This window comes from Aotus nancymaae, unplaced genomic scaffold (assembly GCF_030222135.1).
Source record: "Aotus nancymaae isolate 86718 unplaced genomic scaffold, 86718_ANA_hifiasm-v0.15.2.pri h1tg000014l, whole genome shotgun sequence".
Classification (NCBI taxonomy): Eukaryota; Metazoa; Chordata; class Mammalia; order Primates; family Aotidae; genus Aotus; species Aotus nancymaae.
Window position 1 is genome coordinate 49,227,461 of NW_026988425.1, and position 16,786 is coordinate 49,244,246.

The 16,786-nt window shown below is 39.9% G+C and overlaps 1 protein-coding gene and 1 pseudogene across 3 annotated transcripts in view; one reads left to right on the forward strand and one right to left on the reverse strand.

Annotated features, from left to right (window-relative positions):
• The window catches only part of CDC20B (cell division cycle 20B), a 111,176-nt gene that overhangs the window by 23,295 nt on the left and 71,095 nt on the right, over positions 1-16,786 (reverse strand). The window lies entirely within an intron of this gene.
• Positions 9,126-9,785, forward strand: LOC105720669 (succinate dehydrogenase [ubiquinone] cytochrome b small subunit, mitochondrial-like; annotated as a pseudogene).

The following is a 16,786-nucleotide window of genomic DNA, read 5'->3' on the forward strand; positions in this document are numbered from 1 at the left end:
ACTTGGAGGCGGAGGCAGGAGAATCACTTGAACCCAGGAGGCGGAGGTTGCAGTGAGACGAGATCGCATTACTGCATTCCAGTCTGGGTGACAGAGACTCTGTCTCAAAAAAAAAAACAAAAAACTTTTGGTTTCAGAATTTGTTTTTGTCTGTTTCCAGTGGTGGGGATGATAAAGAAAATAACATCAATGTAAAATAATTTAATGAACTATATACCTATATATTTTTGCCTATAGATATTAATTCATTTAATCTTCTTAAGTATCATTGTTATCAGCCCCATTTTACATGTGAGGTAACTAAGACACAGAGAAGTTAACTAAATTTAATAAGGTTTATCATCCAGTAAGTAGCAGGATTGGGATTTGAGCCCAGAGCTCATATTCTTAACCACACACTGTGATATAATTCAATGATACCTTCAGAGCCAGGGTTCTTCACATAAGATCCACAAGCTAATTCAAGGCCATGGGTGGGCATCAGGAAGTCTACGAATCTCCCAAAACTGTATGTAAATATCTACATGCATATGTATATCTACACTTTATCAGATTCTCAAATGACTCTGTAATTTTAAAAAAAAGAAAAAGGTTAAGTGCCATTACTTTAGGAATCAGTGCTTCATAATAGAAACAGTATGAGTTTGCCTGATATGAAACTGGTTAGAACACCACTTGGCCATTTATTAGCTCTGCAAACTTGAACAAGTTAATTGCCCTGTCTAAACTTCATCTTCCTTATCTCTACATGGAAATAATAACAACTACCTTGCCTTGAAATAAATATTAGAGCCAGTATCTGACACTAACAGGTGTCTAGTAAAGTCATAGATGCTTTCATTAGTGTTGTTCCTGTAGTTGTTGATTTTTTTCCTTTGATTTTAATATAGCTTATTAAACTATCATCCCACATAGTAGTCTTGCCATGAAATATTATGATTTTTATTTTTTTTGACAGATCTCACTCTATCACCCAGGCTGGAGTGTAGTGGCACAATCTCAGCTCACTGTAACCTCTGCCTCCTGGTTGCAAGCAATTCTCCTGCCTCAGCCTCCCAAGTAGCTGGGATTACAGGTGCCCACCACCATGCCCCATCTCTACTACAAATACAAATATTATGAGATTTCTAAGGCCCATAACCTAGTGTCCAACTGAGACTGAGACAATCCAGTCTAAAGTAGGAAGTGAATGGCAAGAAGTTAAAAGGAGGAGTCTCTTCACACCCTGCCCTGACTGTGATGGTGGGTCTCTAATCTTTTTCTTTCTTGAGCTTTAAGAAATTTCCTGACATTCCCTATTTCCCAAGGATAAGAAGGAGATATATATTATGTTAAAGGTGCTTTGAACTCTTAGGGAAGAGAAGTACTTTAAATTCAAGACACTATTATCCAGAGAGATCATGGAAAATTGTAGAAACTAGAATAAACTTAACCTGAAAAATTAAAGAATGACAGCATGTCAAATTGGAACTTGAAAAAATCACTTTGCTCACAGTTAAACTGGCTGTAAAATACATGTCAAGTCTGTACTTCGAAAGCATTTAAACATAATGAATCATTAAACTCAATTTTATAGTCCTCTGTGGGTGATTCACTTCATTCTCATCATCCTTGACCATGTTGCCTTTTACTTATACCTAAACTTGAAATCTAGCCCCACCTGACGAAATCTCACACACCCTTCCATCTCCTCTAGGAAAAAAAGAAATGCCTTCTTCATGAGACTTTATGACCTGCCAGCAGCATTTTCTCGTGTCTCTGAATTCCTGCAGTTCCTTATTGATACCCTCTGAAGGCGCTTAGCACACTGTTGACTATTGTCATCATTTGTGTAACTGTCCACAGCTTCATTCTTTCTTTCTACTACTAAAGCTCTTCGACAGCATGAACAATGTTGCATTCATCTGTGCATCCATCTTAGTAGTAGTTATTTAAAAATAGTTGCAAGATAATTGCATGGAAAAAATTGAATGAACATGTAAATTTTTTAGGAAAGAGATTCTATAGTAATTTCAGCCTGGGATTAGAAGTGTAAGCAGAAGTGCAGTTAATGAATTTGCTAATTGTCTTTCCCTTTAGGGACACTCATCAACATTTGTTCTTTAGCTACAACATATACTTTATAGTCTCACCCCTTTTTACTTTGCCTCACTTTCTGCATAAGTAATTACAAAAAAGGAAACAAGATAGAAATAAGTAAAAGCCATTAAATACCTGCAACTTTAATGTATTCGGTGCAAATCCAGATAGCTCAGGAAGCTAGACTCGTGGGGTTCATAAAATCAAGACAATGGGTTGGTTTCTTTATAGACTGATTGCCCCAAAGGACTCACTCTTTTTCAGGTGTTAAGATGCAAAGGTGCCTTTACTTGCACAGTACATGTTTTACTAATAGGGCATTTTTTTCACCTGTGACAGTCCAAGCAGACTCTAAATGTCCTGTCGTCTGAATCAGAGAGTAGAGAATTTGTCCCAATGCAAACTGAGGAGCAAAAGGGTTACATTTGGGGATAAAAGCCAAGTCATGCATATCCTGCCAAGAATGCTGCAGCCCCCACCCACCTCATTTCACTGCAGCCCTCGAACCTTTCATCACTTTGTCCTCCTGGCTACCTATCCATACCTCTTACCAAATAACTTGCCCCTTGTTTATAATATCTGCACAAAGGAGCCAAAATAGGACAAATCACTGCTTTCCTAGACTTGGTCACAGTCTTACAAATCCCACAGACGTTCTAGGGACCACCTGTATAAGAATCACCTGGGGTGCTTATTTCAAATGCAGGTCTCCAGGCTCTGAACCAGACCCTCTAAAGAGGGGTCTAGGGAATCCACATTTTAAGTAAGCACTCTGGGTTATTATTATGACACTAACATTTAAGAACCATTGCTCAAAAAAATGAGCATTTCTACATATTTACTATCATTTACCCTAACAATTTTAAAGAGAGAGAGGAGAAATTCATTTAGACATGTGGCCAAAAAAAAAAAAAAAAAAAATCATTCAAAAGTCTAACATCATAGTAATGTTTGCTTAAAACAAAACTTACCCAAAAACTGAGTACTAAACTCATCAAGAGAAAACACTGTCAAGCATGTAAGTGTTTTGGGGAACATAATTGTAGATGAGAATGCTGCAGAACGAGGCACAAACCCTGCACCATCTGTACTGCTTCCAGCTACTCTCCCTTGCACAGAGCACATGCCTATGAACTCATGCTGATGCTTTTCATTATAGCCAAACTTTCTCAGGGTAAAGTGTGACTAGGTAAGATAGGATTTCACTCTGTATCACTCTTTTCGTTTTTCCAGAATCTCGTGGAGGAAATGAAGTGATATCTCATGCAAGATGCTGCAGGCCTCTAATCAAAGGGCTGGAAATCTGTGCAAGGGGCTTTGATGAAAGATAATGGGTGTTAATGGCTGCTCACTGTGACCTGTAAGTCATTCTCAGCTCCTCTCATTCTCAAGGTTATTTCAGGGAGGTAAATGACTATCAAGTCCAAAACCAAAATTAGGTAGGCATGGAAAAGAAAGCAAAAAAGCACATTCCACACTATGTTCTATTATATTCACCGTATAGATCCTATAGAATAAGAGTAAAATGCATGACCATTTTCTCATATAATTTAAAAATCTTTTTCACTATAAATAGCAACATTGTTGACATTTTTAAGAACAGGAAAAGTTAAAAAAAAAAAAAAAAAAAAAAACCATAATCTCATCAACCCCACACAATCACTGGCTCCAGACTTCTTTCATCAGCTTATTTTACAGAGTCAATCATTTGAGCATCATCTGTGATTACCACTGGTTTACTTATTATTTTGTCATCGGTATTATTACATGTTATTGCATATTCGCTTGATCCATAGGAAATTACTACTACTTAACTATTTAACTTTTAAAAATAGCAGTCTCTTATGGTTCAAACTAGTGGTTTTCCTAGTTATTATTTGAAAGGCAGAATAATGTTTATCACGTGGATATGCTGCTGTTTTCTTAATCAGTACCTGTTATTAGTAACCAGAACCTATCATCCCCCTATTCACGTTAGCACAGATTGCATGAACAAAAGAACAGGCTTAAAAATTAGCTTCTCACAAATATTTGAACATATTTACATTAACCTTTTATATGAAGTAAGAATTTGTCAAATAAGAACTTCAGCACAATTTGCAGTGAAAATAAAGCTAGCCACCAGGATGCTTAATTAATGGAACAGCTCAATGCCGTCTGCCCAACAAATCAGAAAATATTCTGCTCTCCTCTCCTGGAATAGCTATTATAAGCTGTATAAACTAGATTCAGAGTTAGCCCTAGTTTGTTTGTTTGCACATACTTGAGAGAGAGAGAGAGAGAGAGAGAGAGAGAGAGAGTATGTGTGTGTGTGTGTGTGTGTGTGTAGAACCGGCTTTAAGATTACACTATAAAACCAAGGTTTATTTCTTCATTCCAACTTTTAAATGCTTGACTCTGGTCAACTTTTCTCATCTTTGGAGACTTCAGCAAGGCACATTGCTTTCCAGAAGCATGGGCAAGTAAACCTGCTACTTCTCTAGCTCTCAGGTTTGGTCTCTCCCATTAGGTGTCAACAACCTGAGAAGGCCACCAGGGGACGGGCTTTACTCCACAAACACAAAGCAGGAAGAAACTGGCAGCTCCCCTTTCCGCCGCTGAACGTCAGAGCCCAGCTCCCTCTACCCAGGCAGCCCGGCTACCACCTGCTCAAGGAAAGCCCCAACCCCAGGTCCCAAGCAGACCTCTCCAGGCCTTTACAAGTCAGTGCTCTTCCCTCTGCCAAAACATCTGGGACTCCCTTTCTGTTGCTTCTTCCTTGAAAAGATGTGGTGAAGTTGAAGCAACGTATCATAACATACATCTTGGGAATTTTTGATAACAGGCCCTAAAACACCTGAAGGAAAAAAGCTCCCTAAGTTCCTCCTGTCTTGCTGTGCTTATTTATAAGTCAGAAGCCATTTGAAAACACTGTCCAGACTTGAGTAAATCAAGCCAATGGTTTCGTTTCATCCATTCTCTTACATAAGTAGGTGGTGTTTTTTTTTTCAGGAGGGGCAAACTTCAAATTATTCTTGGGCCCACTCTACATCCCATAAAAAGAAACTTGACCAGATAGTTTCCATTAAAAAGGCGATTTCCAATCCATGCTATGATCCACAGCCATTAGAATGGGATCTTTAACTCCTTCAGGTAACTATGTGGGGGTTTTCTGATAAGTATTTTGAAATAGTAAAAGGTCAGTGAAACCTGAAATTTTTCCTATGTAATTTTTGTCTATATTTAAGTGACCCTGCAGAAGTAGCAAGTTTGCTTTTTCATGCTCTTGAAAAACAGTGTGCCTTGCTGAAGTCTCCAAAGATGAGAAAAGTTGATCAGAGTCAAGCTTTTAAAAGCCTGTTATCTCAGCACTTTGGAGACAGGGTTTCACCAATGAAGAAATGAACCTTGGTTTTATAGTGTAATCTTAAAATTGGTTCTACATACACACACACACACACACACACACACACATACACACACACTTGTGCTAATGCACAGAGAGGGCTAATGCCTGAAGTCTGGGGGTAGGAAGTATAGCCACGTCCAGCACTGCTATCACAGGTATCCCTTCCTTCTCATGAATTCAGTTCATCAACAGCTGTTCACGGAAGTCCCACTTGGCAATCCACAGTGGTGATGCCCATAAATCCAAGACTGGGAACTCACCTGAAGTCAAACAAATTTATGTTCATTGATTCTGGCTTAGCAAGGGAGACTGTCCACTATGTGAAACCATAGGCTGGCTCAGTAAGAGGGTGTTAGATGGGGCTTTTCATAAGCTTTGAGCTTGTGTCAGGCAATTTGGGGTAGGATTCAAGGAAGTATGAGTTTTCTGTGAATTGGGTGTTGTCAGCAAGTGGAATAATTCTATGATTTTCAGTCTCTTAATAAACCTTAATTATCTAGGAGACAGAAAGAATGGAAAGACTCAGACATGATGGCAGAGAGGACTTGTTTTTTTCCCATTTTATTAGAATCACCTGGTCTGACACTGATGCTCCATGAGAGTGTTAATGAGCAGACAGAAAAATTGAGGACCAGCTCTGAGTGCTTAGCTGTTAGTGCCAGCCTGCCAGAAATCAGACAAATAAATCTCCAGCTCTGATCTGATGGTATTTTGTGTATCAGTGACAGAAATAACTAAGAAGAGGGCTCTATCTTGAGTACATGGGGAAGCTTCCTGGAGAAGGACAGAGTCAGCCAGGAGGAAGGGAGGGAGGGTCCTTGCCAGCAGGAAGAAGAGAGTATACTAGAAGTGTCTTTCTGGACAACAAATTTGGAGGAAGAGGGGAGAAACGGGAGTTAGCACGAGTTTTGAGAAAAAGAGGTAGGCAGGACACAGACCACAAAGCCAAACCTTGGTAAGAAGCTTGAACTTTACAGGGAAGGAAATGGAAAAGTGTTTTGAGCAGGATTGCAACAGGATCAGTCTTGTTAAATGATCATTCTGGCTGCCGTGCAGAAGGTGGAATAGGGAACAGCAGATCTGGAAGAAAGAGTGTAAACAGTTCACACTAGCCCTAAAGGGCTGAGGATGATGGTCACCAGCAGGAATTAGGAGGAAGCCTGGCATCCAGGCATGGTGGCTCATGACTGTAATCCCAGCACTTTGAGAGGCCAAGGCAGGAGGATCACTTGAGCCTATGAGTTCAGACCAGCCTGAGCAACATAGTGAGATTCCCATCTCTACAAAAAAATTTAAAAATCAGCCAGGCATGGTAGTGCATGCCTGTAGTCCCAGCTTCTCACGAGGCTAAGGTCAGAGGATTGCTAGAGCCCAGAAATTGGAGGCTGCAGTGAGCTGTGATGGTTCCACTGCACTGCACCTTGATGAGCTGTGATCACACCACGACTCTTCAGCCTAGATGACAGAGTGAGACCCTCATTCTAAAAGAGAGACAGAGAGAGAGAGAGAGAGAGAGAGAAAGAGAGAGAGAGAGAGAGAGAGAGAGCCCAGGGCTTGGCCCACTCCCATCACTGGGAGTAAAGAGAGGGCTCTGTGCACTTCTAGCAAAACCTCCATGTTCCTTCCCCCTGCCACTTATACGCTGATCCCACAAGCTAGGAGACTCTCAGGCAGGGCCTCTCCCTCAGGGCACCCTTCCTCCCCATACTGCAATTCCAACAAGGCATCCTGGGCCCTGAAGGACACTCCCATCCATGCCCCTTGGAGGACACTCCCCAGCCCACTCCCCTGCTGCATTTTTCTCCATGGCATCTAATACCCCCGGTATACTTTAGATGGTATGTGTCTGCCTGCCTTCCTCACTGGAACCTAAGCTCCACATGAGAAATATTTTTGTCTACTTACTTCTATGACCTCTAATACCTAGAATAGCATATGAGACAGAATTAGGCCTTCGATAAATATTTCTTGAATAATTTTGAATAAGAAATGGAATTAAGCCAGACAGTGGCAAACGTAATCAAAAGCAGAGAGGGGATTCTAGACTCAGGTTTCAAGCAAGTGGAAGAAGTCAGGTCTCCTTCAGCACCTAAAAATCTTACATTTAGAAGGAAATGGGGTGGGTAAGGGAGGTGAGGGGCCCATGCTGTTAGAGCTGGGAAACTCCCTCCCACCTTTGACACTGTGGCCAATAGTGTGACGCTGCAAGGGAATCCACAAAGAGGGTGTCAAGACTTCAACAGGGGCAGTTAACCCTCCAAGGCTAAAATCTGATTGTGTGGTCATGGTGGTCCTACGTGGTTGGCCATAAGAGAGCTCAGATGGACTGCTCCTTACAAACATATGCTTCCCAGACTCTGATACATTCATTAAGCCCCAAAGTCCCTTTTGAGGTCTCCCTCCTCATTGTCCAACCACCCAGATAGCAAGAATGCAGGCTGTGGGGAAGCATGAGTAGGTGAGAAGTTAGAAAGTTGCACATGTACCTCTCAAGTTCTGTTCTATGGAAAGGCTTTCATCCGTGGCCATTTCACCTTGCAATGTTAGCAAGGTGTGGGGCAGGAGCTCCAGTAACTCAGAGGGGCGCCGAGGAAGTGGGGACAATCTAATGTCAGGAAGCATGGCCTGAAAGCAGTGCAATCATAGGACTGTGATAGTGACCATTGCTACAATGCCCCTGTGTTTTTAGCAGTTCCACAATACCAGGAGCCCCTGCAGTTTCAAACTCAGCTTATGGCAAGAAGAAATGAAAGAACTAGAATCGCCTCCCCCTATCCTCTACTCAGTCTTGATCACACTCCATAATCTTACTGCCTTGACTTTTTGGAAAGGGAGAAACCAAGATGGTGAGCAAAGAAGAGGATTTATGAAATGAAAGAAAAGGGCAAAGTATAGGCGAGCAACCAAAAGCAGGTGAAAACCGCAGGCTAGTTTGCTTATGCTCAGAAGTAGCATTTTCCACCAAAGTGGAAAATGAGGACACTGGCCCCTTTCCCACCCTGCCCCACTGCACCAGGATCCCTAGTTTTCTTCCACTTGTCTCAGTACTAGTCAATTTACAAACTGAAACTGCCTGAATATAAATGTTTGGATTCTCAGCACAGGTTTTCAACCACAAAACTGTCAGCCACCACCATACAATTTTATCACTGACAGGTCAACTGAACTGAAGCTTACATAGACTAGCCCAGCAAAGCACTTCTGAAAAAAGTGCACTCTAACTTTTTAAACATCAATTACTGATTGTCAAGACAGGTTGGCACATGTCTTAAGCCATGTCCCTCATAAGACTATAGAAGCAAGATACATATTTCAGTCAGGGCTATGGTGTTGTTTTTGTTACTGTCGCTCCTGCCTAAAACTCCATTTCCTGTCTGTTTTCTAGCTGGAAGGTAAAGCAACCGTGAGCAAAGCTATAGGAAACTTCAGCTACCAAAAACAGGACAGGATGTGAAACTTCACACCAAGTATCATGTGGCAGGATGGGGAAGCATGAAAAGAGACTCATGAAAAGTTTTGAATATACCTTAAGAGAAGTGAACAAATGTCGCTATGATACACCAAAAAATATGCAATGATGCAGAGCACTATAACTCCAAGCTGATTCTTGAAAACTGCACAATCTGTGCTGGTGGTAGAAAGGTGAAGATGGAGGTTGGTGGATGATCTTGAGCCCTCAGGAACAAGATGGTGGTTCTCTGGAGACTGAGTGCCCTTTGCGGGGCCCATGGAGGCCGAGTTCTGTGGCTGCTAACAACAGTGGTCAGACTTGCTCATTTCTCAGAATATCTTCAGGACGCACCTACCCTAGAAGGTGACAAGTGAATGTGCTGCACACCATTTGTCACCGAGCCACCATTCTGGTTCCAAGGCTGCGTCTCTCCACTGGACTAGTGAGAGGGTTGTCAGTGTTTTGCTCCTGGGTCTGCTTCCGGCTGCTTACTTGAATCCTTGCTCTGCAATGGACTGCAACCCTCACTATTCATAGTCACTGGGGCCGTGGACAAGTTGTTACTATGTTCATGGGGATGCCTTGCAGAAAGCTGCCAAGGCAGGGCTTTTGGCACTTTCAGCTTTAACTTTGCTGGGCTTTGCTATTTCAACTACCACAGTGCGAGCTTCTGCAAAGCTGTTGCCTTGCTGTGGAAGCTCTGACCTTTTTGACTTCATACTTCTTTGAAGAACTGATGTATGCCTCTTTGCCTCTGCTTTGTCATGCCATTCAATTCACAATAAGGAAGAAATAACAGATAAGTCCATTGGCGGACAGCCACCTTCTCTTAATCACAAGATTATTTCCAGAATTTAATTTTTTTTTTTTTTTGAGAAGGAGTCTCCCTCTGTCACCAGGCTGGAGTGCAGTGGCGAGATCTCGGCTCACTGAACCTCCGATTCTCTGGTTCAAACGATTCTCCTGCCCCAGAATATAATCTTTGAAGAAAAGGTTTGAGAGGAATTATGTCTAAGAAACTGAAACTGAGTTCTGTATTCTGGTAAGTTAATGGGGTTGCCTCCCAGCTTCTCGTAGGACTCACAGTATAACTAAACATGATATATGAGCTTTTGCCTTTTAATTTATCAATCTCTAAAGAGAATCCAGCTTTATTACTATTAATATATGACCAAACTTCTGTATTTGCCCTGGGAATAAATGGACAAAGGGAAATATTGTTAATTCACGAATAAAAACTTCGCAGATAATTAGACAGTGTTTAGTTTTTGAAAACTTCCCTCTCTGTTCAGTAGATACCACCTACTGATGTTTACATATACTAGGGAATTTTAAAATTAGGAAATGCTGATATCTCACATTATGAATTTCTAAATCCTAGGAGGAAAAGCTTGGAGTGCTGCTGAATGTACAGAAGTTCCATTTAAGGGCAAGTTTCCCCTTGTAGACATATCAAAATAACACAAATTCTAAACTGAGACTAAATTTTCAAAGGTATTCTACTTGTTCTAAAACAATCTGTCCACAAATATAAAACTATAAATAATAAAATGTTATTTTTGCACTATGGGAATCTCTAATGTGAAAATGTATTCTATGAAAATAATTTTTTAAAAAAATAAAACGTATAATTTAAAAAAGAAAAGGTGAAGGTGATTCATGGGAATAAGTAAATTAACATTTTTTTCTTTTATAATTGAGATTTTATTGGTCAAGGATCAGTACAAACATTTCAATTTGTACACAATTCTTAACATACATACCAGAAATCTAAAAGGCCATGTATTGTAATTCTTTTTTAAAGTTATTCCAGTGACTTTCCAGCTTAAAATTTGGAAGCAACTTTTTCTTAAGAGGCTATCAAGTACCAGTATCTCCACATGTTGATAAACTGTTATGTACATCCCACCAATTCACAACTGAATAGCTTATACACTACATATTCAAGCGTGTGGCACCTCCCCGCTATGTCGCTCCTGCTCTCACCGTGTGATGTGTCTGCTCCCAATTCACCTTCCACCATGAGTAAAAGCTCCCTGAGGCCTCCCCAGAGGCCTAGCTGATGCAGATGCCATGCTTGTACATCCTGCAGAACTATGAGTCAATTAAGTCTCTTTTCTTTGTAAATTTCCCAGTCTCAGGTATCTCTTTATAGCAATGCAAGAATGACCTAATACAGGCTGAAATTGCTTGGTCGTATGGAAATCCTATGCTTAAGCTTCTGAGGAAGTGCACTGTTGTCCACAGTGATTACACCACTTTACATCCCCACCAGCTGTGTATGAGGGTTTTAGTTTCTCCACATCCTCTCTGACACTCATTATTGTCTGGTTTTTGATGATAGCTATCCTAGAAGGTGTGAAGTGGGAGGATGGACAATTCTTGACTTCAAATTCTGGGACCATTTCATTTTAGACCCTATGTGTTACTATTCTCAGTTAACAGGTGTGAAAATTGAGGCACAGACTAATTCTCTGCTGGAGATCTTAAACGTTTTAGTGATGGACCCGGTGTCTGTCTTGTAGACCAATGATCTTTCTACCAGGCTGTTGTGAAGTCTGTGGCCATTCTAATCAGAAATCCAGAATTTGAATAAGTCTGTCTAAATATAGGGCTGATCTCAAGGGCTAATTGTGGTGGCCACTGGGAGTATGAAATATTATCTATCTTTTCTCCAATTACCTTCTTAATGTGGTATACCCTTATTCTGCTACCTGTTATCAGAATCTGAAATAGGTGTCTTTATATCTGTGGTGTTCTTCTTGTCTTCTGCTAGACTTCAAACACTTCAAGGGCAGCAATCATGCCCTGGTTCCATCAGTATTTATAGTGCTGTGTACGTTGCCTGGCACATGGTGAGCCCTCAATAATATTTGATGAATTAAATTGGACAAATCAGACGCACTAGAGAGTGACTTTATTATAATTCAGCTCTTCAGAGAAAAAGATGAGATACAAATGGTAGATGGTAAAAGAAGCCATTTTTCTTTGCTATATATCACAATTTATTAATAATAACAGAACTAAGTTAAGTGCTTGGATGTATAAATTGGCTAGCTAAGGTAAAATGCACATCGACATGCTGCCTGAACTGATGCCTACTGGCATATGATACTTTAGTCCACTTATAATTAATAAATGATGCAATTGTCCTGAACTGTTCCTAGCCTCAAACTTCAAATTTTCCAAATATCTGAAATACGCACTAAATCTTTCTCGTTATGTTTATTATTGAATTTTTTGTGAAAAATTAAAATATATAGAAGTATATGGTGAGAAGTAAAAATCCCCCTTCACCTCTCCCCATATTCCTACACTGAATAGAACACTGAGCTCTAAATTCTAAGGGCCACAGATATTTTGGAATTCTGTTTGGCAGAGTAAAGGATAGTCTGGCCTTTCCTGGATTGACCTTCTTTTAACAGGAAACACAGAAGTAGCCATCCTCAAATTCTGAACAAAGCAAAGGGTCAGTGAACCAAGAAATTTTTTCTCAAGAGACATCTTTTGCCATGAGTAGATAATAAGTGTTATGATTCAGTCTCAGCTAATCATGTAAGAGTGGAGGCTCTCATTGGTGGTTTCTTTTCAGACAGCCTACCATTTGTACACAAGGTACAATGCCACACACTTGTAAATGACAAGCACACAAATATGCTTTTTTCTTCTCATCCAAAAAAAACTTCTCTCTCCAGGCATTTCCCCATTTCTCTGCTTTTCTTTACATCAGAATTCCTCAAATGAGATGTCTTCACTCAGATTTTTCCTGTTCTCTTCAACTCTAATATGGCTTTTGCCCCACGCTCTAGGAAATGACTACTGCAAAGGCCTCACCTTGGTACCTTGTTAGCCTTGTGAAATCCAATGGTGCGTTCTTGTCCCTTTTCACTCACCTTCTCAGTGGCATGTGACACCAGTGGGCTCTCTTTTTCTTGGCGGCACTGGCTTCACTGATTTCCAAAACACAACAGTCTCCTGGCTCTGCTCCCACCTCATAGGTCCCTCCTCCTCAGTGGCCATTGCTGGTTGCTCCTCTTCTCCTCTACTCTCTAGCTGAGGTGGCCCTCCAATAGGTCCTGGGAAACTCTTCTCCATCCACACTCACTCCCTTCCCAGTGGGGGCTAGGCTCTCTGACTCTATAGACAGTGCACCATCTACATGCTGATAATTCCCAATCCATGTCTGCAGCTCAGGCATCTCCCTAACTCCAGCCACCTCACTCTACAGCGCTGTTTGCATGTCTAGCAGACATTTCAGACACAACCATTCAAGCAGTCCTCTCGATCTTCCCCTCCATACCTGCTTCAGCTCTAGATGTCCCCATTTTACTTTATGGCAACTCCACCTTCCCATAGCTCAGAACAAAAATTCTGAAGTCTTCTTTGACTCCTCTCTTGAACACTGCGCACCCAATCTGCAGGAGATTTCTACCTGCCTTAACTTCAAAACAGATCAGAATTCACCCACCTCGCACTGCCCCATAAGTCCAAGCTGCCATTCTCTCCAGCCTGAATCACTGCAATTTCCTCCTAATCTTTCGACTTCCACCCTGGCTCCTGTTCATTCTGTTCCCCACACAGTCGCCAAAGTGATCCCATTCAAGCACATCAGATCATGTCACTCCTCCTCTCATGGCCTAGATGGCCCCTTATCTCACTCAAAGTAAGGGGCAGAGTCCATACAGTGACCCACAGCCCCTCGAAATTTTGTCCCCCACTATTTTTCTGACCTCATTTCCTTCTGTGCTTCACTCACTCAACTTCTCTTCAGCTACACTGGCCTTCCAGCCTTCTCCAGATATTTTCATGGCTAACATCCTGACCCTCCTTCAAGTCTTTGCTAAAGTGCCACCTTCTCACAATGCACATATACCCAATTCACACTCCCTACCTCCAACCGTCAACTTTTTAATATCATTTTCTAATATATTATATATCTTATTTATTACATCTGTAATTATTACTTAAATCTGTCTCCTCTAACTAGAATGTAAGTTCCATAAGGGCAGAGATTTTTGTCTACTTTGCTCACTGATGTATTCCCATTATCTAGGTGTTTAACAAATATTTTTATAAAATGAATAAATTGTAACCCCCATAATTCTACCAGCCCTGAGAGTCTGTGCCTTAAGCAGACAGTTTCCCTCCCCCTTGCACACATCTTATTTTTCAATGAATTATCATAGTGAACACACCTCCTTAACTACCATCATGTCAAGAAATAGATAGCTACCAGAGTAGCGAGTGATACCCTTTGCTTCTTATCCTTGGCATCTAGCATTACATCAGGCATCTAATAGGCATTCAATAAATGTTTGTGTAATTAATTAATATGATTCCAGCCATTTTTCTCAATAGCTGATTCATTACTCTGCTGCCTTGGAAAGAGCCCAGCAAATTCAAAAACAAATGCATGTAACAGCACACATTGCCCTTTTGGAAGCCATGAATTCACTGAATTAGGAAGATTTTCCAAATGTTGACACATTTCACTACACGATATTTTTAAAGTCATATTTCTTAATACTATCACCATCTCATCAGGAAAATCTTTAAGTATTGGAAAGAGAGTAAGCTTGTGATAGCAGATACATGTTTTCTAAAAATTCTTTCACTTGAAAGCTCTAATTGTATCAAAGCAACAAAAATTATCAGTTACCCTCTTTAAGATATCGAATTCATTTCATTCATATTTGAGAAAATGTCCGACAAATGTCCATGTCCGAATAAAATCATTCTTTTGTCAGCATTTTTTCAAGTAAAATCGGTATTCCAAGAAAACAGACAGATCAGTTCATCGCTCAAACAACTGCACTAGTGCTTTTCCTCAAGACAGCCCTTGTACACCCAAAGTGCTTTATGCATATTTCACGTACTTTTCATACCAAAGTGAATATTAAAAAGACTTTTACAACATGATAAAGATTATTAAAATTTTTTTGACTGCTTTTACTGCTTCGTCAAGGACATTCTTGCATAAAACTAGGTTTTGTTTTGCTTTTTTGTTTTGAAAGTGCCTGACAATGAAGAACACGATGACTACCAGCACAGTTTGGTGTCACTGCTCTGATTCCTGCTGAGGCACCCAAAGTTTTACCCTTCATTGCCTTTGTACAATCAGTATAAATGTCTATACATGGTGAGGGTTGGGGGAGACGAGCAACATCTTAATGTTGTTATGAAAATGGTTTTGACGGTCGGGCGCAGTGGCTCACGCCTGTAATCCCAGCACTTTGGGAGGCCGAGATGGGCAGATCACGAGGTCAAGAGATCGAGACCATCCTGGCCAACATGGTGAAACCCTGTATCTACCAAAAATACAAAAATTAGCCGGGCATGGTGTCACGTGCCTCTGGTCCCAGCTACTCAGTAGGCTGAGGCAGAAGAATCACTTGAACCCAGGAGGCGGAGGTTGCAGTGAGCCAAGATTGCACCACTGCACTCCAGCCTGGAGACAGAGCAAGACTCCGTCTTAAAAAAATAAATAAATAAATAAATAGTTTTGACCTCACAACTTATCTCAGGACACCCTAGGAGTCCACAGACCATACTTTGAGAACTACTGGCTTTCGACATTACAATGGTTCATTCACATTAGAATAAATTAAAATTTTTCCCAAGAATGTAAAGAAATCACTGCATGTATAATTCTTAACATTCTTATTTCACAGCTAAAGCAATCTTGAAAAAGATTATTAGAACAGAACAAAGTTAGTGGACTCAAACCTTTTTGAAACTTTTCCATTTCAAAAGTTTATACAAAGCTTCAGTAATCAAGACAGTGTGGTACTGGCATAGACATATGCATATATATTATAGAACTGAGAGGCCAAAAATAAACTGTAACATTTAATTTTCAACAAAGGGGCCAAGGCAATTCCACAGGGAAAGAATTGTCTTTTCAAAAAATAATGCTGGACAGCTGAATATTCACATGCAAAAGAATGAAGTTGGACCCTACCTCAGCCATACACAAAAATTAACTCAAACTACATGAAAAATTTAACTAAAACAAGGGGCCTAAATGTAGAAACAAAATAGAACTACAACAATCTTAGAAGAAAATGCAGGAGTAAATCTTTATGATCTTGGGTTAGTTAGTAATTTCTTAGACAAGACACCAAAGGCAAAAGGGATTAAAAAGATTGATAAGTTGTACTTCATTAAAATTAGAAACTTTTGTGCTTCAAAATTCCTGCATTAAGGAAAAAAAGACAACCCACAGACTTGGAGAAAATATTTCCAAATCATATGTCTTATAACAAATTCATATCCAGAATAAATAAAGGACACTTACACCTCAATAATAAAAAGATAAATAAACCAATTTCAAAATTAGCAAATAATTTGAATATACATTTTACCAAAGAAGATATATGAATGACAAGTAAGCACATGAAAAGAAACTCAACATCATTTATCATTAGTGAAATGCAAATCAAAACCACAATGAGATATTATTTCACACCCACTAAAATAGTAATTTTTTAAAAATAGATTGAAATGATGTAAAGAAATTAGAACCTTTGTACATTGTTGGTGGAAATATAAATTGATATAGCCACTTTGGAAAACAGTTTAGCAGTTTCTCAAAATGTTAAATATAGAGTTACCATATGATCGAGCAATTCCACTCTTAGGTATAGACCCAATTGAAGTAAGAACATATGTACACATAAAGATTTGTATATAAATGTTCATAGAAACATTATTCATAATAGCTAAAAAGGACAAACAACCGAAATGTCTATCAACTGATGAATGGATAAATAAAATGTGCTATACCCATATGATTATTTGCAATAAAAAGGAATAAAGTATTGATACATGTTACAGTGTATCATGTAGATGAAATTCAAAAGCATTAT